The 22,744-nt window shown below is 36.1% G+C and overlaps 1 long non-coding RNA gene across 2 annotated transcripts in view; it reads left to right on the top strand.

The window, feature by feature from the left end:
- The window catches only part of LOC149780948 (uncharacterized), a 28,089-nt gene extending 5,694 nt beyond the window's left edge, over positions 1-22,395 (top strand). Inside the window, exons 1-2 of one of the 2 annotated variants that reach the window (XR_016415183.1) lie at positions 6,168-6,279; positions 20,315-22,395. This is a non-coding gene — a long non-coding RNA (uncharacterized LOC149780948). Of the gene's footprint in view, positions 1-6,167; positions 6,280-20,314 lie in introns of those variants that run through there. The other variant, XR_016415184.1, reaches the window with a different exon arrangement.
- The last annotated feature ends 349 nt before the right edge of the window (positions 22,396-22,744 follow it).

The raw sequence follows: 22,744 nt of genomic DNA, 5'->3' as shown, positions 1-22,744 counted from the left end.
TAGGGAAAGAAATATGTAATAATTTCAATGGCACAAATGGATGTTTCCAAGCAAACTGTAGTAATGCACACGTGTGCTTGACTTGCAAAAAAACTCATTCTCAGCTTAAGTGCGACCTGATGCCTAAGCAGGTCCTACCACCTATAAAACCTCAATGACTAAATCAGGAGATAGCGGTCACATTTCAGGCAACCACACCAATCAACATCACTAGATTACAAGAAGAATTGCAACACCATCCAGATCAAGAATTTGTGGATTATCTTATAAATGGTCTCTGCTATGGTTTTCATACAGGAATTTCTCATCAGCCGACTTCTTCATTGGTGTGTAAAAATTTGGTATCAGCGACATCACAACCCGATGTAGTTGATGTATTACTCGAGTACGAGCTCTCCAAAAATTACCTCATAGGCCCTTTCGAAAGTCCATCATTTCCTGTATTCCGGATTAGCCCCCTGGGCGTAGTACAAAGCAAATATTCTGGCAAGTACAGACTTATAGTAGATCTGTCGGCTCCACACAGTTCTCTTGAGCATGAAAGTATCAATGCCTTAATCAGCAAAGAGGATTTTTCACTCTCCTACGTAAAAATAGATGATGCTATTCACATTCTGGTGCAGTTAGGAATGGGTGCTAATATGTGTAAGACTGATATTACTGATGCATTCAAGCTAATTCCCATACTCCCAACATTATGGCCTCTATACGGTGTCCAGTGGAGAAAACAGTATTATTTCTACACTAAGTGTTTGGTAGTAGAAGTAGTCCTAAGATTTTCGATACACTATCCAGAGCAATTGCATGGATAGCCCAACATAACTATGGTTTCACACGTTTTTTGCATTTACCAGATGATTTCTTGTCCATTGATGAGCCTGGTTTTCCAGCTGAAAGAACAATGGCTTTAATCACACTGATTTTCAATAGGTTATCTATTCCAATTGCTTCCCATAAGACTTTAGGCCCGTCTCCGGTCATGGAATACTTAGGTATAACTCTGGACTCTGAAAAAATGGAATCTAGATTGCCACAAGATAAGTTGAGCAGATTAGCTGCACTGCTTAAAACTTTCTAGCAAAGGAAGTTTTGTACGAAGAGGGAATTGCTGAGTTTGTTAGGCCATTTACATTATGCATGTCGAGTGATCGCCCCAGGTTGGTCTTTCACATCCTATCTAATATCCTTGTCAACAACCACCACCGAATTGAATCATCATGTAAAAATAAATAGCGAATATAGAATGGATCTAAAGATGTGGGGGGATTTTATGGCTCAATGGAATGGAGTTTCTTTTTTCTTGGATTTTAATATTACGGTTGCTACAGATTTTGATCTCTTTACTGATGCAGCATCAACTCTTGGATTTGGCGTTTTTTTCCAAGGCAGATGGTTCCAAGGATCGTGGCCAGATAATTTAGATGTATTAGGCACAGACAAGTTGTCAATGGCCCTGCTGGAACTTTACCCCATTGTAGTTGCAGCCCATATATGGGGCCATACGTGGCAGAGGAAACAAATTTTGTTCCATTGTGACAACATCAGTACAGTCGAGATAATTATGAAGCGTCGATCTAAGTCTCCTATGATAATGAAATTGCTCAGGCGTTTAACTTGGATATCAACACAATATTGTTGTGAAATTCTAGCTGAATATGTCCCAGGGAAAGATAACCTCATTGCAGATGCTCTCTCTCGTTTTCAGATGGAAAAATTCTGGCATCTGGCTCCAACTGCAGAGAGAACTCCACACCCATGCCCAGTCTTGGAGGAACTGATATTTTACTAACCAAAACTGTGGACAGGTTACTACAAGCAGCACATAGCAAGCGGTCTATTTGACGGGTTGGAAAACCTTGTCATTTTTTGGTCATGTTGGGTCGCTGGGATCATAGGAGTCATCAACCTTCAGGACCAATTGATGAGGATGCCCTTGTTGGTTTTGTGGCATATTGCTTCAAGAGTATTGCTATTCGTTATGCATTTATCAAGCTGTATTTGTGTGGTGTGAAGTATTTCTGTGTAAAACGTGGCATACAGCACCCCCTTGATGGCCAGTCATATTCGTGCTGTCCAAGATTGCAAATGGTATTGCGGGGTGTGAAGAAATTGCAGAATAATGCACCTAACTCAAGATTACCCATTACCTTCGATATCTTAGTGCGCATGTGCACCTTGCTTCAAAAAGGTTTCTTTAGTCGCTGAGTGGATGGTATGTTGCTTGCTGATTCTTCACTAGCTTTCTTTGCCTTTTTACGTTGTGGCGAATTTACGGTGACGTCAGCTATGGATATGGAGTACTTACGTATTAGTGACTTTACTATTTCTGCAGATAATTCTAATGGGATTTTAATGTTGGGAGCGTCAAAGGCAGATCCATTCCGGTATGGTGTGCAGATCAGACTTTTTGCAGTCCATAACTGTACCTGCCCCTTACGGGCTATGCACGAGTACCTAGCACTCCGCAGCAGGATGGGTTGTCTTAGACCTTCGGACCCGCTATTTACTACAGATGGTATTAATCCACTATCTAGATCAGTGTTTTTGGAGAAGCTACGTTTGCTCCTGCACGTACTAGGGTATCCACAAGACAAATTCAACGGGCACTCCTTTCGGATAGGGGCTGCCACTACAGCCGCAAATGCTGGGATCGAGGACCACCGTGTTAAAACGCTAGGCCGCTGGACTTCAGATTCTTATTTACGTTATATCCGGACCTCGAATGACGCCATTCTGCAAGCACAGCAGGCCATGTGTGGAGCCACCCACTCATAGATGATGTAACACCATAGGAGCATGTTCAACTAAGCCTTTCTCTCGGAGAAGTGCATCTGATGGATGTATGTGTGTTCTCAAATAGACTAGTTCGTGTGTCCTGGTATTCTTTCAGAGGTGATCATTCAGATTCCTTACATGAGTTATTCTGGGAAGGGAATAAGCAGATTCTGTGTATTATTCTAAGTGTTTAATTGTGCGTGTTCTTTCTGCAGTTTTCAGCGTAGTGTGATCATCAGATTCAGTCGGCGGTGAGGTGTGTTTTGCACCAGTAGTGTGTTTACTGTGTTCTGTGGAGCAGGATCATCAGATTCATGGCCATTGGGTGGCATTAAGCATTGTGTTTACTAATGTTCATTGGTGTATCGAGTTGGTTTCTAATTTAATCAGTTTACTGCATGTGCACTGCAAGCGGTTATATGCATCTGACTTCAGTATTGAACTACATGAACTGTATACGTGTCTGCAGAGTAATTTTTGGCAGTATGTGGAAACTTAACTTTATTTATACATCAGCGCCCAACAGAGAACAAGCCGGGAACATTGCAGTGCCAGTTTCGTCATATATGACTTGCCTACAGATTCTTGCATCACAGACTCAATTACAACTCCACTCTAGATATAATGTGACTTCAGTCTTGGTATCACCATAACATGGTGTGCAGGCATAGACCCCGGAATAGTCATACCTTGGCACGGGTTCTTGCAGTAGTATCCATTTATGATGATTCACTGTTGTGTAATTCTTAGTATGGCAATCGTTCATTTCATATATATAATTGCTTATATTGATAGTGACTTTCAGGTTTAGTTTAACAGAACTGAGGGTACTTCTCATCCTTATCTATCCGTTCCTTGGGGCTCTCCGCTGCATACTACTGCATTTCCATTACTTGGCATGCAGCGTCATTTGGGCATTCTGTCCCCAATCCACTCGACTTACAGACATAACAGTTGTGGCGACTCTGCCTCAATACAGCGGCAATTCTGCCTTAACAGTTATGTCAGTCAGTCATACTGGCGAGTCCGCCTCAAAACATCGGCAATTCTGCCTGGACATCAGTCATACTGGCAATTCTGCCTCATAGATAGGGCATGTTGGCCATTTGGCCCTGACATCAGTCAGACTGGCGATTCCGCCTCATAGTTACTGCATGCTTCTCTACCATCTTACCACTACTAACCTCATGCAGCGGAGGGTGAGACCCAAGGAATGCCAAAGATGTATAATATGTACTGTTTTATAATCAAAGATGTATAATATGTCCTGTTTTATAATGCTTAATAGTTGATTAAAGAGTTGGCACTACCTCTGTTAGTTCTTTGTATGCTTAATATCATATATGCAGTTCACCTGTCAGTACAGCTAGAGGTGCATATGGTGCACCTGTCCAACATTCCATTTATTTTATATTGTATAAACATCTTTATTTCAAAGTATATTACCAAAATGATTTCTTACATCAGTGTTAAAATGTTGTGTCCCAGTCGTTAACAAGCTAAAACAATAAATTGTCCAAACTTCACTAAAGAAATTCAAGTTTGTTAAAAATATGCATGAGCATCTGTAATTTGAGAGCCAGTAAAGTTAACCAACAAACTTAGAACTCAATATTTTGTTCATGACAACTCCATCTGAAATGAAGCTAACACAAGCAGTGTTGACCCTAACCCTTGTATCTACATCCACATTTGTTATTTTATGGATCACAAATACATGTACCTAGATTGTAGCAACAGGCTTATGGCAGAAAATGTGATTTTAAAAACTGAATGCTCAGGATAACTGATATGTTGGGATTTCAGTTATATGTATGACATTAACATTTATAATAATGACCAATGCACAGTCTGAAATTCCATAGATGGCATCCATAAATTGCAAATTTTCAATTCTGAACGTATACTTTGGTAATTTAATCTACTAAAACAAAGTTTACAGAAATATCAATAGAACCAATAAATCTTTCTTCTTTCAGCATTTTACATCATGACAATTTTAAGGGATTCATTTCTAAATTCAAAGTAAGATATTTAAAAATTTTCGGGAAAACGAGATACAAAAATATATGTCAGATAATGTATTCTTCATTGTAATTTATCTATATATGACATAGTTTGTAAATGTACAAGCTGCGTGGGTTTTAAACTTATCTGCAGTTAAAGGAAACTCTGTCAACACTTTGTATTATAAACATGAATACCCTCACTGATTGGATTGGTAGTGCAATCAAAGTAACACTATACAGACTTTTGTTGAGATGTATACACATAACAATTTTTATCATAACATTTTTAAACAGGAAATCCTTCAAAGAAATCTTACGATATTTTGTACAATTATTAACATCACCTAAATAAAACAAGCACTAATTGACTTTGTACCAGTTGGTTACTTTCTGGATTACTCCATTCTGCATCAAGTACTGAACTCTATTTGTAGGCCTTTTTTTTATTTAAGAGCAGCACTTGCATTGTTGATGGCAGCTACTTCCTCAGTGACCTCAAGTTCAACTTTTATATCTTAATATGTCAACATGAACAGAAGTTGTTTTGTACTAAAGTCACTGTTTGGTCCATTACAGTGATTCTTGATATAACATTACGTACACTTTCTAGCATTTCTGTCTGGAAAAAAGCAATAAAATGTCATCTAGAGTATGACAGAAGGAGAAGCAATATTTTAAAACTTAAAAAAGTCTTTCAAAGGGAAGCACCTCTAATGACCAATAAGAATTTCTAGGAATCTAAGATAAAACCATTTCTTCTATTACACTGCTGAGTACTAAAACTATTTGGTTATTTACTGATGTAGCACCAGGACACTGGAGTAAGGTGCCTTGCCCATGTTGGCATTGACTGGATGGGTGGGAAAGAAAACTTGTAACTTAAGCTCAAGTAATATGTGTGTGTGTGTGTGCCAGAGATATAACAGCAAAAATAAAATACATTATATGATGGCGTAAAAATAATTTAAATTTCACGCAGTCATTCCCTTTCAATTAAAATATCCCACAATAGACAAACTTTTGTTTATCATCATTGCTGGCCTAATGAGTTACTATTCCAGGTGAGGATACGGGGCTATCCATTTAGAACATATGCAAACAGTCATTCCCTTCCACCCATCCCACTGCAGGGTGTAGTTATTTCTATCCCCTCCCCAGAGTGTACATATGCTCTTGCCTAGTACACCCCCCCCCCCCAACTTCAAACACTGCCAATTAGTTTGCATTTTGAATCAAGCGGAGTTTCTTTAGTAACATGGTCTCCATATCAGCATGGGCAAGTCCCTGTTTTCAAGTAACATATGTGATCATTCACTGTGATAATCTCACTAATTCTGTAAATTGTGGAGTTACATTTTTATTTGTTCTTTTTTTTAAAAATATTAAAACTGGACATTGTAAATATTGGATGCAGATAACAGTTCTGATGGCCATGCATCATCCATTCTGGAAACCAGAAAACACAGGGGCTCATCAAGTTGCTTATAATTTACAGGTAAAACACATTATAATGTGATTCGTTATAATTCTGCTTATAACGCGATGGCAGCATGGCTCCCATTTTGTAGTTTAAGGTGACCTCTCTTTTTAACATCCAAAATACATGCTCGCAGAAAAGCCAATTATTCGTATCCTTAGCAGATTTTTAATCCCAGCACTTTGTTTAATGTTGCCTTTATTTCCAAAATTTTCCAAAACATATTGCAGTTATAATTTTGTCAATGAAAATAAACAAAAGCTGTAAAGTTCAGACAAGTTAAATGATTTTTGAATACAGATGGCACTGTTTAATGTTTGGAGGAAGTAACATGTAGCTAATTTGACATTTTCTTTGAATTTGTTAACGAGATCCTGCTTATATTGCAATGTTATTCTTAGGACCCGAAGCATCGCGTTATAATGGGTTTTTAGCTGTACTTAACAGTTACATAAAAAACTACATGGGAGGACACTTCTTTCCCTTTTGATATGACTTGTATGGCCATGATCACACCAGCTTGATGCGCAAGTACTGTATGCTGAATGGTTGACTGACCTGTCATTGACCAATTGAAAATGATGTACTGTACAAATTTACAACTTCTTTCCTTGATGCTTGTCATTTTTTAAATTGGTAAGGAGGAACAAATTAATTGGAAGGTGCAAAAATACAACAGGTTGTTTGTTGTTGGCTATGGCAAATAGGCTTTATTGTAGCTTTAATAAAGTTATGGTCATTAGGTGTGTATGTACTACTTGGTCTTATCCCCACCCCTATGAACAAATATTCAAACTTCAACCCCCTCCCCCAGTGTACATACAAAATGGACAGTTCCTAACAAAACAAAGTTTAATCTAAAGCCAACATAAGATTCATACCGAAATAAACGTGAACTCAAAAAGACCCTAGTGCATTCATTTTGTAAATTATTCTAGTGAATAAAAAATAGGCATGGGATGTAAGGCAACAATTCTGTTACATGCTATGTATATTTTGGAGATTATGAACTGTCCAAAGGTTTCGCAACTTGACATGCACATAGACAAAATCTAAGCATAAAAGTCATCAATGTTTAATTCAGCCAGCCACTGTGATATCATTGTACTTAAATTTTATGGATAAAATGAGATGGCAGGATACTAAGCAGAAAGTTGTAATAATCATCTAAAGTACAAGTCATACGGGTCATGTATGCACATTTACTCATTTAAAATTAAATATAAATTATTCTTTTAAAATTTAACACTAATTCTCTTTAACCAAAGTCTATTGAATCCTGAATATTGAATGCTCTGCACCTTAACTGTCACCAAGAAACATTCAGACAAGAATTATCTATCGCTGTGGACTTTTACAATTGTAGCCATGTACTAAACTTGGCTCAAAATAAGAGCGCATCAAGTGGAATTGTCACAATCAAGGGACATACGGATTTTTCATTGTGACATCAAAGCACATGACATCAATCCGGATTGTACTGGATCACACCTTTAGGTTCATTTCGTTTAAAAAATTTTATGTACTTTAACATTGATTTTGCCATATGCACCTCTTGGGGCATCTAAATAATGACCTTCCAAAGTAATATGGATCTATATGAAACCAGATGAAGTCAATACTTTCCACTTAAGAATATGTAGAATCAAATTCTAAAAAAATGGCACCCATGACTGAAATAGTCGGTGTTGAATGCCTACATGACCCGTGTGACTTGTACTAAAGTTGTTAACAAGCCACAACACATTACTAAATACTTGCATGGTTGTTACTACCATCAATGAAAATAAGAACTGTTACACATTAAGAATCTGAAGCATCAATGAAAAACCCAAACACATTTTGACTTGGATCAAACAAAGTTACTCTTTTATTAGGTATGCACAGTATCATTTCTACGCAAAAATAACTGGACGATTGAGTAACCAATCATCTCTTACTCACCAACTCATTGGTTTCAAGATAAGTTTCTTTTGTTTTTTAACTTCCTTTCCATATTTTGATACTTGTTACAATAGTTCCACTATTTTAAACTGTCACAGTAATTAAATAAAAATTAATGCAACTGAATCCAACTAGTTCACTTAAAGTGTCACATAAGATACTTCATACACACATACAATGCCAATTTTATAGTGTTTTTCCATTCCAACTATAAGCATTATCAGTCTGATTTTTCCTCTGATAACCATTAAATAGTAACATTTTGTGAAGCTATATTCCAAAATATTGGAATTATCCATTGGAGCTGGACTTGGAATGATTATTGTTGGAATTAAAATCTCCAATGGAGACTCCATTAAACACAAGCATTTGTTTCTGTCTGCAAAAAAAAAAAAAAAAAAGTAAACACTTCTTCAACCAATTAATAAAACAAATTAATGCAAAATCTGCACACACACCCCTTGCCAGTTCTATGCATATCCATCATCCTATGTTACCTGAATGAAGAAAAGTATGTGTTGTTATAGACCCTAATGGGTTTTGACCTACAGAAACGAGTGTCTATTACAACAACTTTTGTAATGATTGAATAAATTGATTTTCAGTAGTCTTTTACCACCTTTTGATTAGCTTGCTGAAAAATAACAACTTACCTCGAAGCGGTCAATTATTTCTCGAGGATGTGCTTTCTCAACCAAATAATGATTTCTTCCACAGTCAAAAACATGTCTCACCACCATTACTGTCCCAATCAGGTTACATTGTTCTTTTCACAGTGTGCATTGTATCAGATCTGAATGATGCAACCCATGTCTTACGAGACTAAAATTAATGTGGCCACAGAATTTATACTTTCATTTTTAAGGAGATTTATTAAAAAATCTGCTAGTTTTCATTATGGTTAAGAAAATAGATTTTCACTTTGATTAGTTAAACTAGAAGTGCAGTGTCACGTGGTAGGCTTTTCCAACCTATTTATAGCTGATCAATGGGAAAATTTTAAAGTTCTATAAATTGGCATGCATAATAAAATTTACAAAATGTACATCATCGAATGGCTGCACAATTCTTACATTTAAGATCAAATAAATTATGAATTTGATGACAGCATATCTTAAGTGGAAGTTTTTTTATTACATTTAGCTTGCACTTTTAGACCTCTAGAGCCAATTATGACAACCACCTTTAGAAGCAATTTTAATGAATAAATAACCAGGGACAGAAGCAATTTTGAAACTAATCTATCCTCGCATATATGTTTTTAAAAGTGCCATCCATGGGTCCCATGTATGTTTTAATGGAACAGCCCTTAAGGGTTACTTCATGAAGGTTGTCAGATCTGCCATTGGCTTCCAGATCAAGAAGGTGAGAAGTGCTTTTCAACAAAATTACTTGGCAGACTAATTGTTTTAAATGCTTATAGAATAGTTGAGTCAGTGTGTAATAATGGGCCAACCATTTGCTCAGAATATGCATGTCCTTATCAAATTTCATTACCCTACCAAGGATACAGATGATGCCTTGGAAGCTTACTAGAAAAAAAATGTGATCAAAAAAGTAAATAACAAAGGTAACAGTGATCTTATGTTTTTTATTCATGTTACTTTGATTCTTGAAGAGGCATTCTTCCACCTATTTCTGAACTAAGAAAAATCCTCACATAAAAAACTAGACACACATTAGCTCCAATGAACAGACCTCAAAACTTGATCCATATGGGTTTAAAGGATGCAGATATAGTTGTATATATGTATGTAGTGTTCTTTAGTACCTCAGTAAAATAGTGGCTATATAAAGATATCTATCTGATGGAATCCCCCATCACTGGTTGGTCTGGTATTATGAAACACAGAAACTTAAGGTTATTTAGTGCTGAGACAGTTGAGCTGAGTGCTTTGCCCATGGATATAGAATGGTAGCCAATGTAGACTATTGCAATGATGAAATTTAAAACTGCACCCATTCTACCAAGAGCCCAGCACATTTTTTGTAATGAAAGTGTGTGTGTGATGTGATTTGGATTTTTAACGTAGCTTTAACAATTTTTCAGTCATATCGCTATGATGTCTGCAATGTGGCAGTTTATAGTGATGTCTAGCACTGGGGCATCATGCTGCAGACAAGTAGCATGATGTCCCACCCAGTCACATTATCCTGACACTGGGCCGACGTGTCCTAACACTAACCTCTTAATGCTGAGCACAAAGCGAGGCAGCTGTTAGTACCATTTTTGTAAGTCTTTGGTATGACTCAGCCAGGGATCGAACCCACGGCCTCCTGCCATGTAATGAAAGTGAAAACAAAATCAACAATATAAAAAGTTAATACATTTATAAAATAGCAATTTCAGTGAAAACAAAATCAACAATATCAAAAGTTGATACCATTTATAAAATAGACAGCAATTACATTAACTAAAAAAACTTAATTCTGATGGGAAAAAGAAGCTGAATTAAGCACAAATGCAAAAGCTCTCCCAATTCTTCAAATAGTCTATTAAAAATAACTAATGGTGGGTCTTTAGGTTTATCTGAATAATATTTTTTGAAAGATACAAATTTCCTACTTGTGCATGTCATGACAATTATTCCTTACGACTGTTAATATATCATGTAACTAACATTGGAATTAACAAAACTCCATTCCATTACACATCAGAATATTAGGGCTGTTCCAGTAAAACATATATCACGGGGGGGAGGCACTTTCAAATTCAACCAACCCACAACAGAAGCAAGTTTAAAAAATTATGATCCACTGTCAGATGTGTTTTAATCGAGAAACACTGCCCCCTACAGAAGTATATTTTTTAAACATAATTTCTGGCTATGGGTTAGTGGGCAGTAGAAGCGATTTTAATATTGGGTTGGGGACAGAAGCAATTTAAATGACAGCTGGCTGGAGGTAATCTACTGAATTCTTATAGATCATATTATCTACTGCACATTTTTATTTGTATTCATTCATTATAATCAGTCTTTTGTCCTTTTGGTTGTTTGTCTGTCAGCCAAGTATATCTCTGATACTGTGAAATCACAAATTTTCATGGTGGCTTATTATTTGTAGATGTCATTGATCAGTCCCTTAATACCTACTAATTTAACATCCATGAATACAGATTTTATAATAGATATTTCTATTCTAATACAGAAATCATGAATTTGTATCCTTACTAAACTCTGTGTTTACTAAAGTGATCACTATGTCTTGCTATTTTTCTTTGTTCTCAGGCATGCTGCTTTTGATTAGAATAATAGTTAAATCTTGCATTGTTTTAAATGTGTGGTCAGATTCTATGATTCCTTGTTATTATTTTTTTCAATAAATGTTTTGGTAAACTTGTATGATTTGTCAGAAAAAAACCCAATGATGCCTGTGGAAGTGATGTTGCATCGTTTGTCTACTTTTACACTGTATAATTTCTTGTAAGAACATCTTTTTCAGTTACCGATGTATTATTTTTACACCTTGTTGCAAGGCTAATATAAAGTTATATAAAAAAAATATAGCAAGTCAAACATTTTTATATTATAAATTAGATTTTAAAAAATGGATGAAAGTCAAGGAATCATTTTTCCCAGAGCACTCATAAAATCAATGTCATTGCAGTTAACTGTATTGTCAACAGCATCATCATCATCACTGATGACCTAGCAGTAACATTCTGCACTTTCAATCCAGTTGTCACAGGTTCTATCTCCCACTTCTAGTCTTTCATATGAGACTTATACCTATGGCCTGAGGGGCTTTCATGGCAGAGTTGTATAAGATGCTTGTCTTGTGAACAGATCTGAGGAGCTTCCATGGCAGTGGTACAAGATGCTTGTCATGTGATTACTTGCCTCCAATGTGTAAATGAGAATGTTGCCAGTTACTTGTGGAAGGTCAGTGTTCTACATAAGTCTCAAAAGGACGTGGATTTTTTTCAGCAGTAAAAGTGGCTGCCATATATAGATTCTCTTTATCTGAAAATGGTGTAAAGGCCATAATGATCTACTGAAACCCCGAGATCTCATGTCTAAATGACTTCAGCTGTTGGAGATAAACATCAAATCAACAGAGGCTCCATGTGCCCAAGTGTACTAAGGTGCTTGCTTTTACATCACTTGCACATCTCACAGAGTGAGTTTGTGTCACAGATCAACCAATTTAGGTTGGTGGTCTTTCGGGGTTCTTCCTCCACCTAATATATTGTTAAAAAATCACCAAAAAAACCCAAATCGAACCACACTAAATCAACCAACTAATCAACTGTGGCAACAGCAGCAAAGGTACTAGTCAATCATTTTTGCCACAGCTGTATGAGTTTATAACTTTTGACTCAAGTAATTTTTGTAGAACTTAGAATATCATCAATTATGCCTTTCTGGCAGTTACCTAAAAGTCATCATCAGTTGGTGCAAATGGATTTTTCATGGTGAGCATATGAGATGGAAAAGTCTTGAGCAATCCTGCATCACACACTGCCAAAAAGTTTACATTTTAGCTCACTTAAGTTTTCTCTTAACAATGTTCATTGTTCCAACTAGAACTGTTATAACTTATTCAAGCTATATTCACCAATATCTGGAGATATGCATCTGTAATAAATATTTGTAACAAAGTATGAGAATGCATCAATGTTTTTCAATGATGCATATTGATTGAGCAACAACCACAATAAACAAACCAAGAAATAAAATTATTCACATTCTCAGGCAGAAGTAGAGTATAATCATAATCTGCCAAAAGATTTTTAATTTTTAAAATTTGCCAAATATTTTTTCCAACCATACTAATTCAGTGGACATATCACCAGAATGGACAGAAACAGACCAGAAGGTTAAAATTGATTTGATACAGCTTTTAAGTAGCTAAATTCATATTGGTTTAGTTAACTGTACATCCTTTATTGTCTTCCTTTTGATGAAATTTATAACTGAAGCTAAGAAAATAATGTTGCACACATAAAAAAGCAGGCACACTTCTACTTATTACTGTTTTTATTATACTTCTCCATTCCAGCCTGTTCTTATGATCTTGTCCCCCTGCATAGTGTTTGTCTTGTTTATGATATGTATCTAAATTTCTCACTTACTTTTCCTACTAGTATACAAATGTTCTGTGAATATGCATATTAGTGTGAAACACAATGGGGAGACTAAATCCAAGATTGAAAACCTCTACATTTCTGGATGCATTCTGCTTGGATTCCATATTTCTGCACAAAACTCAAGAGTTCAGGACTCTCTGTACTAATTCAGTTCCCACTTTAAATTTGTGCAAACACCATGATATTAAAATTCAGTAACTTAAAATTTTGAGTGCTCATAATCAAATTTATATCAGTATAGACACATCTGTGACGACAGCTTTTGTGAAAAGAAAACCATAACAGCCGCACCATTTTCTGGATCTATACAGATTTGAAATGTGTGCTTTCAATACCGCACCAAAGAGTCAGCTGCTGATTTCAGTAATGAGTCATCCAAACTTTGGTCTGTAAAGGGATGGAAATTATGTTAATAAAACAATGTCCCTCACTTTTTTCAGTTAGGTGGCAGGGTCCAGTTTCTTAAATTGGCCTCTGGCAAATTTCTTAACTTAAGGCTATGGTGTGACTTTTTCAGCTATTATTGTTTACTGTTTATAGATATGAACATATTTGTGAACTAGATGTTTCTGGCTTGTGTTGTTCTTGAAATTGATGTCAGGCATGTACACTTTCCATAGTTGCTTGCAGTATGTTGATAGTGAAATACCAATAGTCGGCTAGGAAGAAGAGCTAGCCTCCCATAGCAGTAGACACGTGGGTTCAAGGCAAGTAGAGTATCTCAAAAACGGCTTGGATGACAACTATTCTGAATTGCATCAAACTATTTAGCAGACAATGTTTTTCAAAATTTTCATCCAGGGAAAGAGCTTGCGTTTGCACTGTGAGCACCATATGCTGTCAAAAATGGCCTTTGGATGTGAAAAATGCATGTATAAAATAGGGGTTGGGGTGCATAAACTTCTGCTATGAACTGCCATTGACTTCTCTGGTCAAGTGAATACTATTCTTATGCTTTGTTTTAATATAGGTATCTAAAAATATGGACTTTTTTGATTTTTTATGATTTTTTATACTAGGTCGCTGATTGCGGTATTAAATTTGTACATAAAAACTGGCTCCTGCCCCCTTACAAGTAGGACAAGCTCTCAGCAGCAGAGAGGGTGAACAGCCTCTAATTGGTTCACTCTCCGTTTCGCAAAATAAGCCTTCCTAGAGAATCGCGGGGGGGGGGGGGGGGGGTCGCGATTGTCTCAGTACCCGGTATGAGGCAACCCTGTCAACGAACTTAATAAACTCTAATTGACTTACCCAGCCTATCACTGATAAGTTTTTCTGAACGAAAAATCGCAGCGATCGCGTCGGTGCCAAGTTGGAGACAGCGTCTTCACTGCTGCTGTAAATTAAATCATTATTATATCAATAATGGCAAACATCAGAGAAGCATATACCACTAGATTAGCTCGAGAGCGACTAGAGACAATACAAAAATTTCTTCCCGTACGAGATAGTGTCAGACAAAAATTACAAGCACGACAAGAATCTCAAGTTGAATTTGCAACTGGTGCAGAACAATTATTTAAGCCTGTTACAGCGGTTACTGAAAGAGTTGCAACGGCTACTGAAAGTCTTCTTCCACGTTCCAAACAAACCGCTGAACAAATTGCAAAGATAGCTGCAGCTCAACCTCAACTTGAAGAAATACCTGAAGGTGCTGTTGGTGAAAAACCCCCAAAAAGGAAAGGGAGGAATTGATTTTAGGGAGAAATTTACTAAAAAAGGTATACAAGAAATTCAAAAATATAACATGAAAACTAGACAGGATATAGCCAAGTTTGGTGAGTTTGCTGCCAAAGGTTTTCCTTCCAGATATGAATTTTTAAAACCTGAGTACGCTAAAAAAATAGTGGTACATGGAACGACTGGGTGTTTAAATTAAATCAAAATGTTGATTCTATAAACAAAGAAGATAATTGGTTATAGAATTTATTCAGCAGGAGCAGAAAGTCATAATAAAACACTAAAAGAACAAAGAGAGCAAGAAAAAGAACAACAACAAAAAGAAAGGGAACAAAAACGAGAACAACAACAAAAAGAAAGGGAACAAAAACGAGAACAGAAACAAAAGGAAAGGGAACAACAACAAGAATGACAACAACAAAAAATTCCCAGCAAAAGCCTTCCTTTCAACTTCCTCCTCCATTGCAACAAGCGGAAAAAGAATCAACTGAACACTTTTATAAACTATATGGAGAACCTACAGAAGAAGAATTTTACGATATGCCTGACACCGGTGTTACTGGTAGTGGTTTGGGAAGTGGTCTTATTGCCTGTCCTGACAACGTCCTTTCTGACGTACAACGACTAGAAATTCTGATTAGGGGTAAACGAGCTGGAAATAATTCTCCGGAATTAACCAATGAAGCAGCTGATATTTGTATGGGCAGCCGTCGCCGCCAAAATTACATTAATCAAATGATGTAGTATGAAATCAAATGATTTAACCTAGCAAATGAAATGATAAATCCAGATTCCAAATGATGTGGTGTCACATGAAATGATTTAACGAACAAAACCGAATGATGAATTTAGATTCTAAATGACCTGGTATTAAATGAAATGATGTAGTGTGAAATGAAATGATTTAACCCAACAAACGGAATGATGAATTAGATTCCAAATAATGTTGTGTGATATGAAATGATGTAGCATGAAATGAATTGATTGAACCCCAAAAATGAAACAATGAATTCCGATTCCAAATGATGTGGCGTTAAACGAAATGATCTGGTATTAAATAAAATAATTTAAAGAACAAAACGGAATGATGATATTTGCTTCCAAATGACATGCTATTAAATGAAATGATGTAGTCTAAAATGAAATAATTTAACTCAACAAATGAAATCATGAATTTAAATTCCAAATGATCTGGCATTAAATAAAATGATTTTGACAACAAAAGGGATTGATGGATTCTGAAACCAAATGGCGTATTATTAAATGAAATTACGTAGTCTGAAATGAAATGATTTAACCCAACAAATGAAATGATGAATTCAGATTCCAAATGATGTGGTTTTAAATAAAATGATTTAAAGAACAAAACGGATTGATGAAATCTGCTTCCAGATGACGTAGTATTAAATGAAATTATGTTGTTTAAAATGAAATGATTTAACCCAAAAGAAATGAAATGATGTATTCCGAGTCCAAATGATGCGGCATTAATTAAAATAGTCTGAAGTACAGAATGGAATGATCAACTCATATTCCAGATGGCGTGGTATTAAATGAAATGTATGGAAAGTAAACGGTCTGACTCGAAACAGCATTACAATTTAAGGTCAAAATGTAAATCATCTAGCGTAAATCCAAACAAACACAGGGGGGCGCTGTTAGCCAAACTGATAATCGGCAGGCGTATTTACAGCATTCGGCTGAGACTTTTGCAGACGACATTTAACAGCTAAGTTAGTGTTCATTCTCATTTGATATAAACAAGAACTATGTTTTTCCAATCAGCATAAAGTGACTATCCACATTAATGAATGTGTGTGCATTTTTTTTTTTTTTTAAATTTGCCTTGTACTGCACGAGTTTTATAGGCTTCAACTCAGCTAGATCTATCGGCTAAGGGGATTAAATCTTCATCAATTAAATCTTCATCTTATTTGATCAACAGTAATTATCATGTTTAATGACCTATTATTATCATTATTATTATTATCGAGTTCCTTCATAAATTACTCAATACACGGCCGAGTCATACCAAAGACTTACAAAAATGGTACTAACAGCTGCCTCACTTGACGCTCAGCATTACGAGGTTAGTGTTAGGACTGGTCGGCCTGGTGTCAGGATAATGTGACTGGGTGGGGCATCATGCTACATGTCTGTGGCATCATACCCCAGTGCTAGACATCAATATAATCTGCCACACTGCAGACATCGTAGCGATATGACTGAAAAATTGATAAAGCTACGTTAAAAACTTAAATCACACACACACACACCCCTTCATAAATTGCCAGAATTTTCTGTATTCTGCTATTTCCCAGTACCATTTAGGAAAGCCTAAGGTACATAAAGATGGTTCAAAATATTTTTGTATTTAATTGACTGGCCATAGAGCAGAAAATCTTTTGTACTGGTCTGCTTTCCGCCGTCTGTCGTCCCTCAGTCCGTTACCACATGTTTGTTATCGCCGCTCCTCCTTCACTACTTAGATGATTGCCATGAAACTTTACGTACACATTCATCCCATGGTCTACATGGTTCAAAATGAAAATGGTGCTGGTCGCCCATGCAATATGGTCACCACCTTATTTATCTTGAAACTGTTGTTATCGCTACTCAATGAATAGTCATATCAACATGGCGTTTTTACTAAAAGGCTTTTTATGACCCCTATCTGGTCATAAATGAAGATGGTGCCATGGTAGCCATCTTGAACATCTTCTTATCGCTGCTACTCCTGCATGGATGGTCATATTGCCGTATGGAATTAATTGAAACACTTCTTGTGAAAATGTATATTTATCATAATAAAATAAATACATAAATAAATAAAAATGCTTATGATATTATGTTAATATGGCCGCCATGGCAGCCATATTGAAGATCTTGTTATCGCTACTTCTCCTGAATCAAAATGGCGTTTTCACTAAAAGACTTCTTAAGATTTCTAATCGGTTCAAAATGAAATGGTGTTGGCCATAGATCAGAAGAGCTTATGGGATAGTCTATTGTCCATTGTCAGTCGTCTGTCGTCCGTCTTCCCTTGTCCGTCTGTTCGTTGGTACAAGTTTGCTATTGTTACACCTCCTGAACTACTGCGAGAATTGCCATGAAACTTTACATACACATTCATCTTATGGCTTATATGGCCCTAAATGAAAATCGTGCTGTGTGCACATCCAATATGGCCCCTACAATGGCCATTTTTAAAATATTGTTATCACTACTCATCCTGAATGGATGGTCATCTGAACACGCGGTTTTCGCTATAAAAGAACTTACTATGCTGTCTAATTGGTTCAAATGAAAATGTGGTCAGTCTGATGTCCAATATGTCTGTAGCCGCTGCTCTTTTAAAAATCTTGTTTTTGTTATTTCTTCTACATGGTTGATGATATCGTCATAGGGTTTTCACACAGATTATTTCTTATGTTGGTCGCATAAGAAAGTAGTGTAAATCTGACGTCCAGTATGGCCGACATCCATCTTGAAAATCTTTATACCGCTAGTCCTCCTGAATAAATGGTTGAAGAAGTTTTTAGTCGCTACTCCTAATCTAATTGAAGTATTGTCATGAAACTTTATATACACATTTATCTCATGGTCTACCTTACCCGAAATGAAAATGTTGCTGCAGACAACCGTATCTAGCCATCTTGAAAATCTTGTTATCCCTACTCCTTCTGAATGGATGGTCTATGACACGTGGTTTTCACTAAAACGTCTTTAATGTTCACTTGCTCCAAAATGAAAATGGTGTCAATCTGACATCCGTGTTGAAAGTCTTCTTATTTCTTAATTCTCATTCATGGATGGTAATATAAAAATTAAATTTTCACTGATGTCGCGACTTGGTACTATATTAAAATGGTACCGATCTGCCGTCCATTATAGCTACTATGGTAGCCATCTTGAAAATATTCTTACTGCGATTTCTCCGGAATGGATGGTCATATCGGCATTGCGTTTTCACTAAAAGGCTTCTTATCAGGTCTAGTTGGTCTTGAAGGACAATGGTACCTATCTGACTACCAATATTACTGCCGCAGTCATAATTTTGTTTTTACTCCTACCCCTCGTACATAGATCGTTATATTAACATAGTGTTTTCACTAAATGATTTCATGTGATGTCTAGCGGGTCCTAAATTAAAATGGTTCTGATCGTGCGTCCAATATGACTGTCATGGCAGCCATCTTGAATATCTTCTTATTACTACTCCTTCATGCATATTGTTATCTCTACTTCTTCAAAATGGATGGTTATATCTGCAAGGGGTTTTCAGAAGTATACCTATTATTATACCAAGTGGGACCTAAATGGGAATCGTCCACTTGTACATCCAATACGATTGCCATGACGACTATTTTAAAAGAATCTTGTTGTCACTACTTCTGTAAATGTATAATCATTATGACATGTGGTTTTCACCAAAACAATTCTAATGATGTGTACTTTATCCTAAATGAAAATAGTGCCACTCGCATTTCCAATACGTGCACCACAGCAGCTATTTTGACTCACACGTTAAAAGGAAGGAGTGATCTTATCTGTCATTGGTGGAAATTCTTTTCGCCCAATAGAGCGTCAGAACCATATGAAATGTCTTCTTGTTGTGGTGTCGTACTTGTTTGATAACGTTTTTGAACATTGCCAAGCAGAACGTTTCTTCTTGATAACTTTTGAATAATGTTTTGAATGTCTAACATGTAATATGCAGTGTTAATCTCAGACTGACAATTACCGAACCTATCATGCAGCCCAATTCACGAATGTGATTATCCCTGTGTTTCGCTTTAGTTTCAACATCTAATGATATACACAATTAGTAATAAATGTTCTTTGTTATAATTAACATTCCATCTTTATTCTTTTTTTATATTTATTACTTCATTCATTTGAAAGACAAATCTTGAAGAAAAAACTAATGGCAGTATAAATGACATGAATGAGATATATATAATAAATCTCACAAGTTGATTTAAATATGTATTGTTTATAATTTTAATAGCACCTCGACAGTGCCAAATATTTAAAGTCAAAACAAGACCACTATACGTATTAGCCCGTATTAGCAGAAGCATATGACTCTGATAATAGTCACACACCACGAAGAAATCTGCTAAGAATATTGAAACTACAAATGCTCAAAACATTTATGCCAATAATTAACAACATTGTTATGCTCATTTTACATTTACGACGAAAGATCGACGTATTAGTAAATATGTGTTGACATTAATAATGAGATTTGAAATATTGGGTCATAGTAAAAGCATGCAACTATTACGTCATGTGCGAACATCATTACTTACGTTCCTATATCGGTCTTTTCAGCTGGAAGACTACGGCAGGTCACAATTGAGAGAATTCTTAAATTTGAAACAGGGGAATCCAGAGAACCATTTCTTGAATTCAGCATGAACCCAACCATCTAATTTGCCGAAAAGATGTTTCCATCCGCGAGCACATCGATTAATCAACTAATACTACTTGTTGAAATTGTTGATTGCGAATTATTTGATATGGCATTTCTGAATGACTTCTTTGGGCTTGAGTATGAGAGTAGGATGATATAGTTGTTATAGTTCACTCACTGTCTTGTATCAATAGGTGAGTCCTCGGTTACTTCTGTGATACAAGATTATGCCTTGGATGTATGACGGCACAATAATTTACAGAAGAAAATCGTACATTATTTTTCCGCAGGAAAGTTCTCGGCACAAAAAAGCAACCACAAACAAGACAAATAAACAACAATCTATTCAGACTACTTCAACAATATCTACCACTCTATTTGTTTGTAGAATAAATAAAGTAGTTCCTTGCAGTCGGATCTTCTCGGTCAATCATTGTTTCCTAAATAACAAAGGTGGTCAGAATGGAAGAAGCTGCATATATTTAAAGTATGATCCTTAGGATTGATCTAGAAGACAAAAATGTGTATTGTATATATACCAGCTTAGAATCTTTGGCATCGCTTCCGGTCCTGTGCGATACAATGGGACTGGGGGTGGGGGTATTGCAAACAATATATCTGGTGATATTTTAATGTAATCTGTGCATAGTTGACAATTGCACAAGAATATCAAAGGCTGAAAAGTTTTATGTAACGTAAGACGTGATAAAAAATTGCATCTTTTTTAGAAAAATGCGTGCTGGTTTTTCGTATTCAATCTTACATTAGACTGATAAATCAGCCCTTCACCCGTGATGATATTGATTTCTGGGTGAGGGGCTGATATCACATATTCATTAAAAGCTGCAATTATCTGCATTCAAATTTGGCTGCACAGATCGGTGTACATGTTATACACTTACAGGTATTTCTCGTGGCTGTGCAGCTACCGTCGGCTGAAGGGTTCTTATGGTGACATGTAGATTATATTTCCTGAGAAAATCATATGTTTGGTGACTTGTAAATCCACCTGGACTTTTACAACCATATGTCCTGTGGCCACTTTGAATTTCTCGCTTGATATGGCTGTTACCAATTAACGGAATGTGTCTAAAGTGTACGCAGGTTTGTTTCTGAATCATTTGCATGCAGCAAAATTGCACATTTTAATGTACAGGCGACATCAGGCCCACAAGATCGTCCATCAGTATCAACACAGATTTGTATGGTTGATTTTTCGGATTAATCTTACATCTGCTTGCAATAAATGTGTATAACACCTAGTTTATCTTCATGACGTTTGCTGCGACTATTTTTCTCGTTTCATTCGTTTTTAAAACCTGATTCGAGATTTAGGTGTACGGTTTGGTTATCTCAGTATTGGGTGTTATTTGTGTCTCGTCATCGCACTGCTGTGTCCGGCTTTGTATACAGCTATTATATGATACAATATATTTCTAAGTAACGTAAACAGTGATAGGTGGCAAGTCCACTAGTTCTGGTCAGGGAAGTCATATATACTTTGGATAAAAATAATTGCATAATTTGTGTATTTGTATTTATATATTCAATCGCCTAAACGTTTTTGATAATACAAACTGTTCACATGTCCAAACTAATCGATCTATCATCTTAAAGTGCATTAAATGTCCTAAATTAATGCTATCCTAAACGGATCTTACCTTACTGTTACTAATTTTCCATTTTGCCAGTTCGAGATAAAGTGATGAAACGAATCAAGTTTTTTTTTTTTAAAATACGAAAAGAAAGTAGCACTGAATGTCACGAAGTTAAGGTGATATTAAATGGGATTTTTACATAAATGTTTGCATGCGCGCAACATATTGAATATAACCATTTAATGTTGTCGATCAAAACCGAACATGTTAAAACCGCAAAACCAGTGCATGATTATCAGAAGAAGATGCATTTTTACGATATCTTACGTCACATGAAACTGTTCAACCTTAATAATGTTAAAGCATATCATACTATGTATTGCACCAGCTCAATTTTCTGTTTTCAGGCTCAGCACAACACCGAAAGTGAATAAGCCCATGTGCCGGTACATGTATAGAAAAATGTGTTAGTTCAACAAGAAGTCAGAAATATTGTCATGAGATACACTAAATTTTTTATCGGGAAGTTGATGAATGACTTATTTCAAAGTTGAATTTACCGGAACAAAATTAGAGTGTCAATGTTCCTATTTTGCACATTGATGCTCCGTAAGCCGAGGCGCTACTGAAGTGGGTCACAAAGTCAATACACCTATTTGCTTAGTCATGGCGCCGTTTTCGAGATTGTTTATGACACAGTTTCTTACAGTTAAAGACATGCAGACATTGTTCAATTTAGGAACTAGCTAG

This window comes from Sinohyriopsis cumingii, chromosome 16 (assembly GCF_028554795.1).
Source record: "Sinohyriopsis cumingii isolate HCF-2022 chromosome 16, ASM2855479v2, whole genome shotgun sequence".
Taxonomy (NCBI): Eukaryota; Metazoa; Mollusca; class Bivalvia; order Unionida; family Unionidae; genus Sinohyriopsis; species Sinohyriopsis cumingii.
This window is presented reverse-complemented; position numbering and strand designations above follow the sequence as displayed.